This window comes from Spermophilus citellus, assembly GCF_964194105.1.
Source record: "Spermophilus citellus genome assembly, chromosome: 11".
Lineage (NCBI taxonomy): Eukaryota > Metazoa > Chordata > Mammalia > Rodentia > Sciuridae > Spermophilus > Spermophilus citellus.
Genome location: NC_138192.1, coordinates 121,690,534 through 121,701,417, shown reverse-complemented (window position 1 = coordinate 121,701,417; position 10,884 = coordinate 121,690,534). Strand labels below are relative to the sequence as shown.

Below are 10,884 nucleotides of genomic sequence, written 5' to 3'. Positions count from 1 at the left end.
GCCAAATACCTGCAAAAGAAATGCAGGCCCCAAATAATATTGATAGGAGGAATCCAAGTTACCCTCAAGGGGAGAAATTTGTAACCTGTTTCACAGACCAGATCCTGAAATTCAGAGAAATAAGGATAACTCCTCCTAGTCATAAAACCTGTAGGAATTTATGGTGAGGAATCCAATTAGAACTAGTCAGCCTGGGCCATAGTAACCTACCGTTGTCACGGCCTCGGGGATTGCAAGTGATGTCATCCTGCTGTCAGTCAATAGTCAAGAGGTGGACCTGGGTGGAACTCTGGGAAACTTCTCTGGGGTCCCCAATAAAACTGGAGTGTGGGAGAGGCACACCGTCCCTCTCCTCTCTGAGAGGACCCACTCTGTCCCTCCAGTGTGTCCTCTTTCCCTTCTCCCATTCCTTCAATAAACTCCTTCCTGTGACTCTGAGCCACATGTCTGAAATCCTTCTGATTCTGACTTTGTTCACAAGACTTGGGATTTTTTCTTTTTTTTTCATCCATCAATTGTATTTTTAATTACTAGCAATAAGCGACTAGAAATTTAAAACAGAAGTAGTATTGGTTTTTTATTTATATTTATTTTTCTTTTTAAAAAAAATCTGTTCTAATTAGTCATCCATGACAGTGGACTGCATTTTGACACATTGTACACAAATGGAGCACAGCTTCTCTTTCCTCTGGCCGTGCGTGGTGCAAAGTCACACCAGTAGTGGCATCCTACACGTTTATAGGGTAATCATGTCCCTCTCTCTCTACTGGGCTTCCCCACAGCTCCACCCTCCCCTCACTCCCCTCAGCACAATCCAAAGTTCCTCCATTCTCCCCTACCCCGCCCCACTGCGGACCAGCATTCCATTATCAGAGAAAACCTTCAGCCTTTGGTGTTTGGGGAAAGAACTGGGGTTGGAAAGAGAGTCTTCACACTGCCTCAGTTTCCCAGAAGGCCCCAGTCCTGTAACAAAAAGCACAGAATGAGTGACTTAAACTACACGCGTTTATTTCTTACGGTGCTGGAGAGGCTTGGTTTGTCCTGAGGTCCCTCTCCTTGGCTTGCTGATAGCTGTCCTCCATGTCCTCACCTGGCCGTACCTGTGTAGGTACTTTCCTAGTTCTATGAGGGTAATTTCCTCTTCTTCTAAGAATGGATTAAGCCCCACCCTAAAGACTTGCTTTTAACTTAATCACTTCTTTGAAGGACTATCTCTAAATACAGTCACATTCTAAAGTGCCAAGGGTTATGATTTCAATATACAGATTTTGGTGGGGAACACAATTTGTCCTACTATAGGGAGAAACAACTCAGTTTTTGTAATTAATTCTAATCCAGTCATTGAAACAATTCCTTCAGAGGACTGCTGGTCCCTCAAGGGACCCTCTCATCTTTCCCATCTCATCTCCTTCTGTCTGCTGCTCCTCAAAATGGTGTCTGAGTTATGGGGTGTGTGTAGTTTATCCACGTGGTCCTCACAGTGTCTGCTGGATCCACACAGAGCTCCGCAAAGTCCTGGGCCAGTCTCTACCGTGGTCTGGTTGAGAGCCAGGATGTGCACAATCCCATCTTGGCTTTGGAGGTGATCCACGGCTTCCTCTAGCTGCTACCTGTGATCCTCACCTCTGATGAGCCCAGATCTCTGTTGGTCTACTGCACATTCAAAAGGACCACACTTCCCCTCTCAGGTGTTGGGGTCTCACTCCCCTCCAGGCCATGGAAGGCTTTGTGTAACTAGAAGTGTGGCCTCGGGCTCCAATAGCCCCAGCTTCTCGCTGCCCCTGCCCACCCTCCAGCCCCCAAACCTACACACCTGTGGCTTTACGGCTTCTGGAAGTTCTCCCGGGGGCCTGGGAAGCTCCTCATACCACTTTCATGGAAGCAGATCCCTAGAACAGCTGTCCTCTGGCTCCCCAAATCTAGCTGAGTCTGTCTGTCTGTCTCTTTCACACACACACACACACACACACACACACACACACACACGCATGCAGCTGCCCTGGGAGAGTAGCGATGAGAACCCTTACTTTAACAAATTCCCTGCCTTCCCTTCCCCTTCTTCCACGTGCAAGGCAAGGCTGCTCTCCTCGTTGCCTTCCTTAAGTCCTCAGAGCCATCCAAGGTGGAAAGGGAAGACGCCCACCTCACAGCCTCTCAGTTCCTGATGCAGAGCTTCAGGCACTGGAAGAACTGGCAGCCAGCCCTTGACCTCAGCCCTGCACCTCTCAGTCCCATAGAGCAGCTGATGGTTGCAGAGTCCTCTCATTGAAGAGCAAACAAGGGAAGCAACTCTGTTGCTCTACTGAGAATTTGCTCTTTCTCCTAAAGCCCTAAATTGTGCTGTTTCCGCAGGTGGAAAGCACAAAGGCAAATACAGCTTATAGGATGAGGAAGCTTATCAAAACACACTTCTCATAGCCTTCCTGGTGTTTGTTTACCAAGCTCATGTGTATTTGCTGGTCAGAATAAAACATTTTTTTTCAGCGGCGGGTGGTGCTGGGGGAACCCAGGCTTCACACTGAGCTTCAGCCACAGCCCAGGGTCCGAGCTCTGGCCACTGCCTTGATCACTGCATCCTAGCTGGCTAGTGCTCCAGGGATGAGACGCTGGAAAGGTGACTTGAATTTTCTAAACCACAATCCTCATCTGTGACATAAGGAAAATAATATTCTAGCCATAAGAGTAGGTATGTGAAGACCATGTAAATAGTGCTCACTAGTGCCAGATACCTAGTCACCATCCCATGAAAATGCATTATTATTTTTTTTTATAATTTTAGTTGTAAGTGGACACAATACCTTTGTTTTATTTTTATGTGGTGCTGAGGCTGGAACCCTGTGCCTCACGCTTGCCAGGCAAGCGCTGTACCACTGAGCCACAGCCACAGCCCCTGGATTATTATTTTTGAATAACACCTGCTGAGGGCCAAGCTTCCCCAGCCAAGTTCAGACACTGCAACTGGAGTGGCGCCCCCTAGAGCATCTGTGGGGGGGTGTGCTCCAGCAGCAATTGCCGGGTTGGGGAGTTGGAATTCTTGTTTCCACAGACAGCTCGCCTCTGTTTACTCAGGGCTCACTGGAGATAAACTGAAGAAAGCCATCCAAGCAAGGACTACAGGGAGTGCGGCCCGGAAAGGCTGTGCCTCCAACACTGCCCTGTGGGAGGTCAGAGGGGTGTGACGTCACTGAAGCTACACCTGACCCTGACTCTGGCCAAGGTGAGAGTGACCTGCCCCAGCTGAGTAGGAAAGGAGTACATGAGGAAATCTCACCCCGTTCCAGGTGCCCAAGGACCTGGAGGAAAGGAGTCACCTGCTGCTGTCACAATTGGGACTTTGAGAGTTGGGGATGGGATCTCAGGGCCGCCCAGTCCTGCTGCCTACCTGGCCTTAGATATCGGGCACATCTCACACTGGGTACGGTCACCTTCCTTGTGGGAAGGCAAAGAGGATTCTGACAGCTTGAAGCAGGCTGTTAAGCCCAGCTGGGCCTACTTGTCTGAATTCTGGACATTTAAAAAAACAACTTTACTGAGGATTAATTGACAAATATTACGGTGAGTTTTGACAAGCGGATACGCCCTCACCACCACCGCCACAATCAAGGTATAGGACTTTCCCATCAACCCCCAGATCCTGCCTCTTGACTGAGGGCCCATCTCTCTACCTGTATTTTTTCAAAAACAGCTTTATGAAGATATACTTCATGTTCTATACCATTGACTTATTTAAAGTGCACAATCCAGTGGTTTTTGGTGTGTTGACCTACTTCTGCAATTATCACCACAATCAACTTTAAAATGCCTTAATTCACCCCCCCAAAAAAAAAAAAAAAAAAACTCCATTAGCTTTCACTCCATTTCCCTCCAGCTCCCTGCTTCCCTCCCTTCTCCCCAGCCTTAGGCAACTGCAAATTCTGGATATTTCATAGAAATGGAATCATACAAGATTTGTCTGTCTGTGACTGTCTTATTTTACTTATAATAATGTTTTCAGCAATCACCTATGTCATAGCTTATGTCAGGACTTCATTTTTAAGGATAATAATACTCTACTCTATGTGTCTACCACATTTTTTCTGTCCATTAATCAGTTGACGGATGTCTGGATTGTTTCTATTTTTGGGCTATTGTGAATACAGTTGCTGTGAACATTTATGTGCAAGTGTTTGAGTGGACATATGTGTTAATTTCTCTTGGGTAAACACCTAAGAATGGAATTGCAGGACTGTATGGTAACTCTGTTTTTAACCTTTTGAGGATGGCCAGATTATTTTCTAGAATGCCTGTATCACTTTGTATTTCCATCAGCAGGGTGTGAGGGTTCCGATTTCCTCTTGTCCTGGCTGACACATTATTTTATGTCCATTTGTTCAGAGTCATGCTAATGGAGGTGAATGGTATCTCACTGAAGTTCTGATTTGCCTTTCCATGATGGCTAATGGTGTTGAGAATCTTTTCACAGGCTTCACTTGATCTTAGTCAAAAGTTGGAGAAGCCATGTTGTGCACTTAATGACCATTTATGTAAATCCTTTGGAGGAAGGTCTGTTTCAGATCCCTTGCCAATTGTTAAAATGGATAATCTGCCTTTTGTATTATTGGTTTGTAAGGGGTTTTTATATGTGCTATATACTAATGCTTTATCAAATATATAACTTGCAAAAAAGTTCTCCTGTTCTGTGGTTTCCCTATTTTTGAAGGCCTCTCAGTCTTTTAAAAGTCCCTAGACTCTGTGGCCTTGGTGGCATTATTCATCCAAGAATTCCAATGCTCCTTCCTGACACTAAATGGAGGGAGCTGGGAAGCCCTTGAGTTCCTATGATTTTAGTGGTATGACTTCAATTATTTTAATACACATCATAATTCCCTAGGAGCAACATGCATGCAAAAAGTTCCCTTCATTCTCCTCTTTTTCAGAATCTTTTCCTTCTTGGGCCGGAATCTTTCTGTAGGTTCTGGGAGCTGTGTTCTTGTTTAAGATCTGCACTAAGTATTTGGAAAAACCAAGGGCAATGAAACAAGGTCCTTACCTTGCCCAAGTGAAAATGTGAAGAGGCAGAAGCATCACTATGACTCTTGAACACTGAAAGAATTTCATTTAACAAAACCCAGATAATTTATATCAGATCCAGAGGAGGGACGTTGGAACCAGTGACCAAAATTATAGAAATATAAGTAGAGAATGTTCCAGGAAATAAATTGCTAACAACAAGGAAGAATGAAATAAAATCAGAAAAAGAACAAACAATTCTCTCCCCTTCTCATACATATGAACATTTCTATGAACCAGAAGAGCAACAGAAAACTAGGCCATGTCATCCCAAGGCCAAGAGACATTTGTTTAACCAATACAGGCCTGTGTCCTCAATTGTTTACCTTCCTATTGGCCAATCATGAAAATTAAACAGGATACAAAATGTCCTGAGGACTATATTACTTAAATGAAATATATATATATATATTTCAATCTTGGCAGTAAGACTCATAATCATTGAAATACATTTTATACCAAAATATGGTACACACACATACACACACACTCGGGCAAATTCGCACTATACCTTTACTACAAGAAATGCACTTGGTTATTTTCTTTCTTAACTATTACATTTAATTCTTGCTTAAAAAAACTGTTAGAGGTGATTTCATAACTTGCTAATAGGTTGAAGTTCACAGTTTGAAAGATAATTATTACATGGCCTAATGTGCTATGTCTTAGTTACTGAGGCCCCACCTGCTGCTCCGCTGCTGTGAGATCTCATACCTGGGTCACAATGGAAGCTTGGTCAGCTCAAACCTACAACCAGGTTTCCTGGAATGTGAACTAGAGTTCCCCACCATGTTTCCAGTGATTTTCTCCCATCTCTAGAGTGATGTGGTTTCTGTCCCTCCTCCAAATTGCCTGGGGAAACCATCGCTCTTGGCAGAGCAGGACAGAGTCCTCAGGATAACTGCCTCTTCTCCTCCATCTTTCTTGGTGCTGTTGCCCTTGGACACCACCAGGACGGGTCCTGTCTGCACTTGTAGTCAAGGTCTGGTTCCACTCTGCCAGGCTGGGCTCCCTTCTGGCTGCACAGCTAACCCTGGCAACCCTGCTCAAGCAGAGGGTACCTCTACCATCTTGCAGAGGTGGTACACCACACCTGTGGTCCTGGGCCCCTGGTCCTGGAAGACATTCTGGTATTTCAGAGACCTCTCAACCTGAGAGTTCCTGCTCTTCATCCAGCCAGAAATGTGCTAGTGCAGCTGCACAGAAATGGGAATGCCATCTGTAGAGGAAGCTGTCCAGTGGGGTCTCACTCAAAGTGGTGCAACGGAGATCCTTCTCCACACTCCTTCCATGGTCTCAAAGCTGGGAATGACCACAGACATTCTGGCTAGGGCCCCACTCTATTTCCTCAAACTCCATCCCCCAATGGTGGTTCCCATCTGGCTTACCTCTCCTTCCAGGTAGTAGTGATGTTGACCTAAATGTGTCATATCTAGTAGAAATCCCCCAAACACACTTTCTAGACCCTGGACCAAAAGGGAGTAGCCCTTTGAAAAAAAATATGAATCTGAAACAGGAATCATAGATGACAAAACTGTATTTGAATTGCTATAGAAAACTCATTCACAAGTGAAATCATCTTTTCTTGTAATGACATCACTGGGGTTTCAGCATACGATCAAACTCTTAGCCAAAAGCAAGATGCTTTGGTAGAATACACATAGGTGGGAGAGGTCAGTCCTCTTATTACCCTGGCATCTGCACAGCAAATATTCAGAAGAATATTTGAACTTGTTGGTTCACTATACGAGATTTTGGGTACTTTAACTTAGCTTATGGACTATAAGAATCTCCGGGTTGGGAGGACTCTAGAGTTAATCCACCCTGTCGCCATTGCTCTTTGTATTCCACTTTCCAGTCTAGTTAAGCAGTGCATTTGGCTACAAATAACAGAATATCGGACTTCAGTGGATTAAACAAGTAGGAATCTATTTTTCTTACACAGCAAAGGATCTGGAAGTAAGAAGTTGCTGACTTTGGTTTAGCAGCTCTGTGATGTCAGAACTGATCCTCCCTGACACTCTTGGACTTGTCCTCATGGTTTCAAGGTGGCTTCTACATCACATTTGCATTTCAGGTGGAAGAAGGGGGTGGATGTTCCCCTACTACATCATTAATTTTCTGATTTTATCAGAAAATCAAAAGCTCATTCAAATGGTCCAGTAGACAATTTCTCCAGATCCAAGGTTTTAACTGGGTTTCTGTTCATCCCGGTGTAAAACTGAGGTGTAGTGAGAAAGGAAGTAGAGGATGAATATTGGGCAGGAAACTGCAAGTAATGGCCAGATTTCTTCAGTCAAGGCCATTCATAGTTGCTTGAAAATCCTGAAGGCAAAGGGATAGGTCATTCCATGTTTGGCAGCTCTAGAAAGATGTTTTTGTTTGGATTCAGAATCAGTCTCCCTCCAAATCCTCCCCACGGTTGTTGGTTCTGCCCCACAGGAGTTATGCAGATAAACTGAGATACTTCTCATTGACGGACACACAAATATTTGAAGACAGCTGTCATATCTCCTTTTATTCTCTTGTCCACAGGAAGCATCTCCAGTTGGGTCCTCACATTGACATGACTTCTACTGTTCTCACCTTTTGGCTTGCCTCTGTTTTCAACGTTTCTACTAGATCTCACTGTCCCAAATAGCACCACTGACCAGGCAGGGTGGCGCACACCTGCAATCCCAGCAACTTTGGAGTCTGAGCCAGGAAGATCACAATTTTGAGGCCAGCCTCAGCAACTTAGTGAGACCCTGACTCAAAATAAAACATAAAAAAGGGGCTGGGGATGTAGCTCAGTGGTAGAGCACTCCCAGCTGCAATGTCTAGTGCAAAAAAAAAAAAAAGTATCCAATAACACCCCTGTTTAAGGGGTGATGTGAGCAAAGCCAGAGAAGTCAGATGATTTTCTCGATCATTCCAAGTTATCACTGCAGGTGGCCAAGTTTTCACTGTCCTCTATGCACTTCCCACTGGTGATTCAGCCAAGTAAAGACCATAAATCTTTTCCATCCCTTCATCTTTCTTGACTTATGTCATTGATCTTGGGAATCCTAGAACAGAATTTGTCTTTATTTGTAGCATATTATACGGTGTTCAATTTGACTTATGGTTCTACTTTACGGAGTTATTTTCAGATTTTAATTCTATTATCCAGGCAGTGTTATTCATTCTAGATTGACACTATCAGCAAGCATGACAAATGGATGCTCTTGGTCCCCATGTAAACCATCAGGAGGTATTTTCAACAAAAAAACCAACCTGTTTTTCAACCTGTCCCTACTGACTCCTTTCTAAAGTGAGGCTGGTCACCATTAAGTCAGAGTCCTACAAGACTTGGTAGGTTCATTTCATGATCACCTTCTGTCCTAAGGACATTGTGAAATTCTCTTTCAATCTTTCTCAAATCTTCAGATCAGGAGAAGTACTCTCCTGATCAAAACATTTAGAAGGCCAGTGAGATTTGTGTGGGAGGACTTTTTCCAATGAATTCTTACTAGCTCCTAGACAGCTTCAATTTCCCTTCTTGATTCTTCAAATTAACACTTAACATCATCTAGAACTTTTTTTTGTTTGTGTGATCATGATTCTTTCTAATACTGGATACTGGAAATGCAACATGAAATTTGGAATTGAATCACATAAACTATTAAGAAATTGCACATTAAACTAGAGGTTAGTACAAAAACAAAAATCATGTGTAATTTAAGTGATCTTTGAAAACTTCTTAAATGGTTCACAAATGGTAGCATGCATGCTGTGCCATGTACCATCTTGTAGCGTTAACCTCCACATAAAAGCCTGAAACTCACAAGCTAGATCAAAGAAGGGTACAAAGGGAAGTCTGACGCTCAACATTTAACACGTTTTTACCAAATCCATCCTAGAAGTGAATGAGGGAAGGGTGGAGAACTCTAAAGTATTCTTGCTATTAATGATGTATAACCTTTGTTGTTTTAATATGAATCCTTTATAATCCTAATGCATATCAGTAGTGTTTTTTTTGTTATCAATATGAGATTTGAAAGTCATTATCTAATAAAGTACATAGTACAAGGTCTGATACCTAGTAAGTTTTACTAGATTTGAATCTAAATTATTATAGCTTGGATGTGAGGTGTCCCCCAAAAGCTCATGTGTGAGACAATGCAAGAACATTCAGAGGAGAAATGGTTGGGTAATGAGAACCCTAACTCAATCAGTGAATGAATCCCCTAATGGGATTAACTCAGTGGTAACTGAAGGTGGGCAGGGTGTGGCTGGAGGAGGTGGGTCATTGGGGGCGTGCCTTTGGGGTATATATTTGGTATCTGTCGAGTGGAGTCTTCCTCTCTGCTTCCAGATTGTCATGTGAGCTGCATCCCTTGGCCACACTCTTCAACCATGATGATCTGCTTCATCTTGGGCCCTGAGGAATGGAGCCGGCCATCTATGGACTAAGACCTCTGAAACCATGAGCCCCTAAATACACTTTTCCTCCTTAAAATTGTTCTTGTCAGGTTCTTTATTCACAGCAGCAAAAAAAAAATCATATTAAAACATAAATCTTTCTGGAATGTATCTTTATAGATTTTTTTTTCTAGAAGTTGAAGAAAAGATTTTATTTACTGATATTTTATTTTTTTCCAGAACAGTCTCTTTTCTTTCATGACCTTGGATATTGATCCTATGATAATTCCTTTGTGTAAGTTGTTTTTTTTACAATTAGTTCCCATAATAATGAAGTTGTGGGGTGGAAAGTTGGACTTTGTTTTATGATGGCAGTTAGTTCTATGGTTGACTTCACTATCTATAAGTCATGAGATCTTGGGCAAGTTAATGTTTTAAAATTATCTCCCCATCTGCAGAAAAAGTATTTACCACCACTTCAACAATTTAATTCACACATGCCAAGAGCCCAAGAGAATAGATTCAGGTCTCCATGCTATAAAGTCATATTTCAGGAAAAGACAATTCATTCTAAAATGAGTCATAGAGGAAAATTATTTACATAATAAATAATGCAAAATGCCCTTCTAGGTAACTGGAAACCCAGCATTCTGTTATTTTTATCCATTATATTGCCTCAAACCACACTGAATAGCAGTTTAAAATAAATCATGTGTGTAATAATAAAATGTTTGATGTGATCATTTTGTTTTCCTATTGACTCTGGGTGTATTAGGTTCCTGGGGCTACTGTAACAAAGCACCCAAAACTGGGTGACTTAAACTACAGAAGGTTATTGTACATTCTGGAGTCTAGATGTCTGAAGTCAACTGTGGGCAGGGCCGTGCTCTCTGATGGCCCCTGGGAGACTCTCCTTGCCTCTCTGGCTTCAGGTGTTGGCCTGTAATTCTTGTCATTTCTGCGTTTTCCATGTATCACTCTAACCACGTGGCCATCTTCTCACTGTGTGTCTTCCTATCATCAATTTCCCTCTGTATCTGTCCTTGTGTTTACATTTCCCCCTTTTATAAAGATGCCAGTCATATTGAGTCTGACTCAGCTCTAATGAGTTCCTGTGAAGTTGACAACCCTATTTCCAAACAAGGTCACTTTCTGAGCACTGGGAGTTAGGACGTCAACGTAAGCTTCTTGGGGGACATGATTTAGCCTAGAACCACTGGACTTGAGCAAAGAGGTATGAGGCCATGCTAAGTAATGGCCACCAAAGCCAACCTCGGGATGGGGTCAGAGGGGACGATGGCAAGGAAGGATTTTCCACACCCACTTCTGTGAACCTGACATTTGTAGAGGCCAGACAGGAGGAGGGGCAGCAGCTTGCTGAAGACCATCTGATCTTGTGTTTCATATTTAAGGCAGCTTCCTGCGCCCACTGACATTCACCATGACTCAGAG

General features: G+C 43.2%; 1 long non-coding RNA gene across 1 annotated transcript in view; it reads right to left on the bottom strand.

Moving 5' to 3' along the window:
• Positions 1-858: 858 nt before the first annotated feature.
• Positions 859-10,884, bottom strand: part of LOC308631037 — a 60,264-nt gene continuing 50,238 nt past the window's right edge. Inside the window, exon 3 of the long non-coding RNA XR_014018098.1 lies at positions 859-963. This is a non-coding gene — a long non-coding RNA (uncharacterized lncRNA). The remainder of the gene's footprint in view (positions 964-10,884) is intronic.